The following is a 7,565-nucleotide window of genomic DNA, read 5'->3' on the forward strand; positions in this document are numbered from 1 at the left end:
TGGGAGTTTAATCCATTAACATTAAATATTATTCCTGTAAAGGCAGTACTTACTTCAACCATTTTATACTTTGGCTTTTATTCATCATATCTTATTTTTCCTCTCTCTATTTTTATCCTTTTAGTTCCCTTAACTGCAAATCTTCAGTTCCACACTCTCCTCCAAGCCCTTGTCTCCTGTCTTTTCTTTTTGGCCTGCAGAACTCCCTTTAGTATTTCTCATAAGGCAGGTCTCTTGATACAGAATGCTCTCAGTCTCTGTTTATCTGTGAATATTTGAAACTTTCCCTCATTTTTGAAGGACAGTTTTGCTGGTTAAAGAATTCTTGGCTGATAATTTTTCTTTAAGTATCTTTATTACACTCTACCATTGCCTTTGCCTTCATGGTTTCTGATGAGAAATCAGGATTTAATCTTATTGGGTGCCCTTTTATGTGGTGAATTGCTTTTTTCTTGCTGCTTTCAGGATTTTCTCTATATCATTGGCACTTGGCAATCTGATTAGTGTGTATCTTGCAGTTGGGTCTACTGAGATTTATTTTCTTTGGCGTATGCTGTGCTTCTTGAATATGCATATTTATGCTTTGTAGTAAGAGTTGGTAAATTTTTGGCCATTACTTCCTTAAATACTCTTTCTGCCCTTTTTCCCTTCTCTTCTCCTTCTGGGACACCCATGATACATATGTTTGTGTGCTTCATGCTATCATGCAATTCCCTGAAATTCTGCTCAATTTTTTCCATTCTTATCTCTATCTTTTGTTTATGTGATTTCAGATGACTCATCTTTTAGCTTGCTGATCCTTTCTCCTACCTGTACAAATCTCCCATTGAATGTCTCTAGCATATTTTTAATCTCATCTATTGTACCTTTCATTCCCATAAGACCTATTGTTTTTCTTTGCGTTCTTTCAAATTCTTCTTTATGCCCACCCATTGTCTTCTTATATTCTTTATCTTGTTAGGCATATTTTCCTTCATCTCCTTGAATTAAGTTAGGAGATTTGTCTGAACATCTTTCATTAGTTTTTCCAAATTCAGTAATTTGTTCTTTTGGCTGGGCCATATCTTCCCATTTCTTAGTATGGCTTGCAATTTTTTTTGCTGATGTCTAGGCATCTGATTATCTTGATGTATTTACTCTAATGACCAGTTTCTCTCTCTTGCCTAGGGTCATATTGTGGATTGGCTTTGTGTTAAGGATCTTCTTTGACTCTTGGTTCAACTTATTCTAGGCCTTTTGACTTGCCCATATTTAACTGATCAAAACAGAGCCAGGGACCATTAGTGGACACACACCATTTCCAAAGGTCCCTAGGGAAGAGATAGGAAAGTCATCAAAAAGCACACCCTCACCTCAGCTCCCCAAAGGTACATTTTTATAACCTGCCCAGCAAATGATTTGCTGTTTGGCAAACCTTTCTCTGCAGCCCTATGATGGAATTTATGTTTTTTTCAACCTCCACTTGGCAGTGTTGAAAAAATGGCCATGAGAATTCCTGTTCCAGCAGGCTAGAACCAGGATTCAGAGTCAGGTCCAGCAGTCCAAACTCACTGATCAGAAGCCCACTCAGTTCTCATCTGTGTCCCTCTTTTCCCAGGGAAGAGGACCTCTATACCCCTCTTCATCTGTGGCAGCAGTCATGGACCATACTGGGCTGCTTGCCTCCAAGGTGGGGGATCAGTGCCACCCACTGCTCCAGAGCAATTTACTCACAGTTTTTGCTGCAGTTTCTCAGTCTTCTTTCCTGACCTGCTGCACAGTACTCCCCTGGTCTCTGGAGCACCAGCAGTTTGGGACAGTTTCTGCTTGACCACTTGCTGGTTTTGGAGGTGGGGTGAGCCCTGCTACTCCCCACTCCTCCATCTTCCTGGAAGTCCTCCCTATAGTCAACTGGTTTTTGAAAATGAAGAAAGTGTAGACTCTTCAATAAATGGTGCTGGAATGACTGGATACCTGCATGCAAAAGAATCAAGTTGGGCCCTGTGATAGGTTCAATTACGTACCCCCCAAAACACATTCTCAATACTAATCCATTCCTGTGGATGTGAACCTATTGTACCCACGACCTTTGAAGATGCTATTTTTAGATAAGATGAGTCCAACTGAATCACAATAGTTTTAATCCTATTACTGGAAGCCTTACAGAAAAGGACGCAGGGAGAAAGTTACCAGAGAGGAGTAGAAGCTGGAAGTCAATGGAACCCAGAAGAGAAAGGAAAAGTTGCCACCACGTGCATTGCCATGTGACAGAAAAGCCAAGGATGGAGGATCACCAGCAGCCAGCCCCAGAACACCACAGTCTTCAGAGAGAAAGCAAGGCCTTGCTGATGCCTCGATTTTGGACTTCTCCTAGACTCAAAAACAGGAGCCAATAAAGTTCCATTGTTTAAGCCAACCCATTGTATGTTATCTGTTTTAGCAGTTGGGAAACTGATTTACCTCATACCAGAAACAAACATTAATTCAAAATGGATCAAAGACCTAAATGTTAGGTCTAAAACTATAAAACCCTTGGAATAAAACATAAGTGTAAATCTTCATGATCTTGGATTTAGCAAATTTTTTTAAAGATATGACACCAGTGCACCATCAGCAAAAGTAAATTTACGTTGATCAGAATTAAAAAAAACTTTGTGCATCAAAAATACACTATCAAGAGAGTAAATCTTATATCTTATAAGGGTTATTATCCAGAATATACAAGTAAACCTGTTACAGCTTGAACAACAAAAATGTGCAAAGGGGACTTGAATAGAACATTTCTCTGAAGAAGATATATAAATGGCCAATAATCACATGAAAAGATGCTCATATCATCCTCAGGGAAATGTGGATCAAAACCACAATGAGTTACCACTTTCCACTAGGATGGTATAATTCTGGAAAAAAAAAAAGGAAAATAATAAGTGTTGGGGGGGTGATGTGGAGAAACTGGACCCTTATATATTGCTGGTGGAAATATAAAATGGTACAGCTGTTGTGGAAACATTTGGTAGTTTCTCAAAAGTTAAACAGAATTACTATGTGACCACAGCAATACTGTAAGCATATATCCAAAGAATAAAAAGAGGTGTTCAACAGAGACTTGTACAGGAATGTTCATAGTAACACTTTTCCAATTGCCATAAGGTAGAAAACAACCCCCAGTATTCATCAAACTGATGAATGATAACAAAAACGAGAGAGGCATATCTACACAATGGAATATTATTCAGCCATCAAAAGAATGAAGTATTGGTATATGCTACAATATGCAACCTTGTAAACTATACTGAGTACAAATAACCAGTCACAAAGACCAATTGTAGAGCTTCCATTTATATGAAATTTCCATGATAGGCAAATCCACAGGGCAGAATGGGTTATCAGTGATTAGGGGGAAGAGACTGGGAGCAAGCGCTCAGGGTATGGGATATTTTTGGGGGGGTGAAGAAAATTCTTCTGGAGATAGAAATGACGGCTATGCCACATTGTGAATGAACTAAGTACATTTTATACTGGTTCAAAATGGTAACTTTTAATGTTACATGTATTTTACCACAATAAGAAAAAAGTCAAGGTCAAGGTATAAAAGACAAAGAAAGACTGAGAGCAGTGTCACACTGAAGGAGACTAAATACAACCCATGATCCTGGATTGGATCCTGGACCAGGAAAGTTTCTTTTTTTTTTCTTCCTTTTGATCTAAAGGACATTAGTGGGGCAACTGGCAAAAACCTGAATAAGATCCTGTGAGTCAGAAAATAGTCCCTGTATTGTGCTAGTTTCTGATTATGGTAATTGTACTGTTGTTATACAAGAGAATGTCCTTACTCTAAGTTTAGTTTTAGGTAAAGGGGCATGGTGTCTTCAACTTGCTCTCAAACAGCTCATGAAAATCATTTGTATATCAAGTGTGTGCGTTGGGGGGCGGGGCAGGAAAACAAACAAAAATTGTAAAATGTTCACCTGTGTGGAATCTGCGTGTAGGGTATGTGAGAATTCTTGGTACTATTTCTTTGCAACTTTTTTTTTGTCAATGTGAAAATACTTCAAAATAAAATGTTAAAACAGTCACACTCCTTTCCCTCATAATGGTCAGAGCCGTACAGAATGAAACAGTTCTGTAGAATTGCAGAGGATGTGACAGATTGGGGAGATCAGGGAAGCCTGATGACTGGGTCTCAAAGGAGGAGAGCGGGAAGGAAGGTGGAGGCGACAACGGCGGAGGGCGGGCAGGGAGAGAGTGTGGGGTTCCGCCAGGCTGGCCGGTATGAGAACAAAAGCAGCCTCCACCTGACAGCGCTGCAGTAACAGTCTTCAGGGAGGTGGAGGGAACTTTGAGAGGACGGAGTAAAGGGAATTTTCTGATCAGTGCAGGAGCAGGGCAGCGCCCTTGCTGCGGAAATAAATCGCTCTGAGCGTTGCCACCAGGCGGCAGCATTCAACTGTTTGCCATTGCCTTAGCGTGCTTGTGGCTCTGTTCCCAGGGGCTAAAATCGTCGCGTCCATGCCCTTGGGTACATACCCTTCTTACCGTACCCGCCGCAGCTTACCTGTGGCCTTGGAGCTTGCAGGCTACTCCTTCCTCCTCCTTCCCTATCAAGTGGAAGCCTCCCCCCCCCCCCCCAACTCTCTCTCTCTCTCTCTCTCTCTCTCTCTCTCTCTGAATCCCCCGTGGCTCTTTGGTGGAGAGTTTTTTTATTATTATTATTCAGTTTTATTGAGATATATTCACATACCATACAATCATCCATGGTGTACAATCAACTGTTCACAGTATCATCCTATAGTTGTGCATTCATCACCCCAATCTATTTTTGAACATTTTCCTTATACCAGAAAGAATCAGAATCAGAATAAAAAACAAAAATAAAAAAGAATACCCAAATCATCCCCCCATCCCACCCTATTTTTCATTTGGTTTTTGTTCCCATTTTCCTACTCATCCATCCATACACTGGATAAAGAGAGTGCAATCCACAAGGTTTTCCCAATCACACTGTCACCCCTTGTAAACTACATTGTAATGCAGTCATCTTCAAGAATCAAGGCTACTGGGTTGGAATTTGGCAGTGTCAGGTATTTACTTCTAGCTATTCCAATACATTAAAATCTAAAAAGTGTTATCTATATAGTGTGTAAGAATGTCCACCAGAGTGACCTCTCGACTCCATTTGAAATCTCTCAGCCACTGAAGCTTTATTTCATTTCATTTCGCATTCCCCTTTTGGTCAAGAAGATGTTCTCAATCCCACGAGGCCGGGTCCAGATTCATCCCCAGGAGTCATATCCTGCGTTGCCAGGGAGATTTACAGCCCTGGGAGTCAGGTCTTTGGTGGAGACTTTTTTTTTAACTTTTATATATATGTATATTTTTATTGCGATTGTTCACATACCATACAACTATCCAAAGATCCAAAGTGTATAATCAATTGCCCATGGTACCATCATACAGCTATGCATCCATCAGCACAATTTTTTTTCAATTTTTAGAACATTTTCATTACTCCAGAAAAGAAATAAAGACAAAAAAAAAGAAACTCAGATCCTCCCATACCCCTAACCACACCCCTCTCTATTATTGATTCATAGTTTTGGTATAGTACATTTGTTACTGATGATGAAAGAATGTTACGATACTACTAGCTGTAGTATATAGTTTGCAATAGGTATACATTTTTTTTCTATATTCCTCTCTATTATTAACTTCTAGTTATAGTGTCATACATTTGTTCTAGATTGTGAGAGAGATTTCTAATATTTGTATAGTTAATAACGGACATTGTCCACCACAGGATTCACTGTTTTATATATTTAACCTCCAACTTTCCTTCTGGTGACGTGTGTGACTCTGAGCTTACCCTTTCTGCCACCTACACACACCTTTCAGCACTGTAGTTATTCTCACAACATGCTACCCTCACCTCTGTCCATTTCCCAACATTTAAGTTCACCCTAGTTGAACATTTTGCTTATAATAAGCAACCACTCCCCATTCTTTAGCTTCATTCTATATCCTGGTAACTTATATTTCATGTATATGAGTTTACATATTATAACTAGTTCATATTAGTGAGACCCTGCAATATTTGCCTTTATGTGTCTGTTGTATTTCACTCAATGTAGTGCCCTCAGGGTTTCTTCATCAGCCCATTTAAGATAGCTTTGTTCACACACCATACATTCTATCCTAAGTAAACAATCATTAGTCCCCTGTATAGTCACGTATTTATGTATTCAGCACCACTGCCACTATCTATATAAGGACATCTCCATTTCTTCCACAAAGATGGAGGAAGACTCAAAGAAGGCAGAGAGGCAAAAGAAAAAGAAAAGAGAACGAGAGAAAACAAACAAACAAGCAAGAAAAACCCCACAAAACTTGATAGCTAGAAAGCGACAAAAGGAAAGGTAGCATTAACCTAAAGTAGAATAAAGAGTCAGACAACATCACCAATGCCAGGAGTCCCATACCTTTCCCCATCCACCCCCCCCATATGCATTTAGCTTTGGTATATTGCCTTTGTTATATTAAAGGAAGCATAATACAGTTTCCGTAAATTATAGTCTCTAGTTTGCATTGATTGTATTTTTCCCCTAATTCCACCCTATTTTTAACAACTCACAATGTTGACATTCATTTGTTCTACCTCATGTAAAAACATATTTGTACCTTTTACTATAATCGTTGAGCACCCTAGGTTTCCCTGAGTTACACGGTCCCAGTCTTTATCATTCGTCTTTTGTTCTGGGGCCCCACATGGTCCCTGCCTTCCTCTTTCAACCATATTCACAGTCATCTTTGTTCAGTGTACTTACATTGCTGTTTTCCAAACCTCTCACTCTTGTCTTTTCCTTTCTGTTTGCAGTGCTGCCTTTAGTGTTTCCTGTAGAGCAGGTATCTTGTTCATAAACTCTGTCATTTTCTGTTTGCCAGAGAATATTTTAAGCTCTCCCTTATATTTGAAGGATAGTTTTCCTGGATATAGGATTCTTGGTTGGTGGTTTTTCTCTTTCAGTATCTTAAATGTATCACACCACTCCCTTCTTACCTCCATGGTTTCTATTGAGAAATCAGCACATAGTCTTATCAAGCTTCCTTTGTATGTGATGGATCACTTTTCTCTTGCTGCTTTCAGGAGTCTCTTTTTAGCTTTGATGTTTGATAATCTGATTATTAAGTGTCTTGGCATAGGCCTATTCAGATCTGTTCTGTTTAGGGTATGCTGCACTTCTTGGATCTGTAATTTTATGTCTTTCATAAGAGATGGGAAATTTTCATTGAATATTTCCTCTATTATTGCTTCTGCCCCTTTTCCCTTCTTTTCCCCTTCTGGGACACCAATGATATGTAAATTCTTGCTTTTCATTTTGTCCTTAAGTTCCCGGAGACGTTGCTCATATTTTTTCATTCTTTTCTCTATCTGTTCTTCTGTGTGTAGGCTTTCAGGTACCTTGTTCTCCAGTTCCTGAGTGTTTTCTTCTGCCTCTTGAGATCTGCTGTTGCATGTTTCCATTGTTTCTTTCATCTATTGTGCTGTGCCTTTCATTTCCATAGATTCTGCCAGTTGGTTTTTTGAACTT

Source organism: Choloepus didactylus, chromosome 9, assembly GCF_015220235.1.
Source record: "Choloepus didactylus isolate mChoDid1 chromosome 9, mChoDid1.pri, whole genome shotgun sequence".
Taxonomy (NCBI): Eukaryota; Metazoa; Chordata; class Mammalia; order Pilosa; family Megalonychidae; genus Choloepus; species Choloepus didactylus.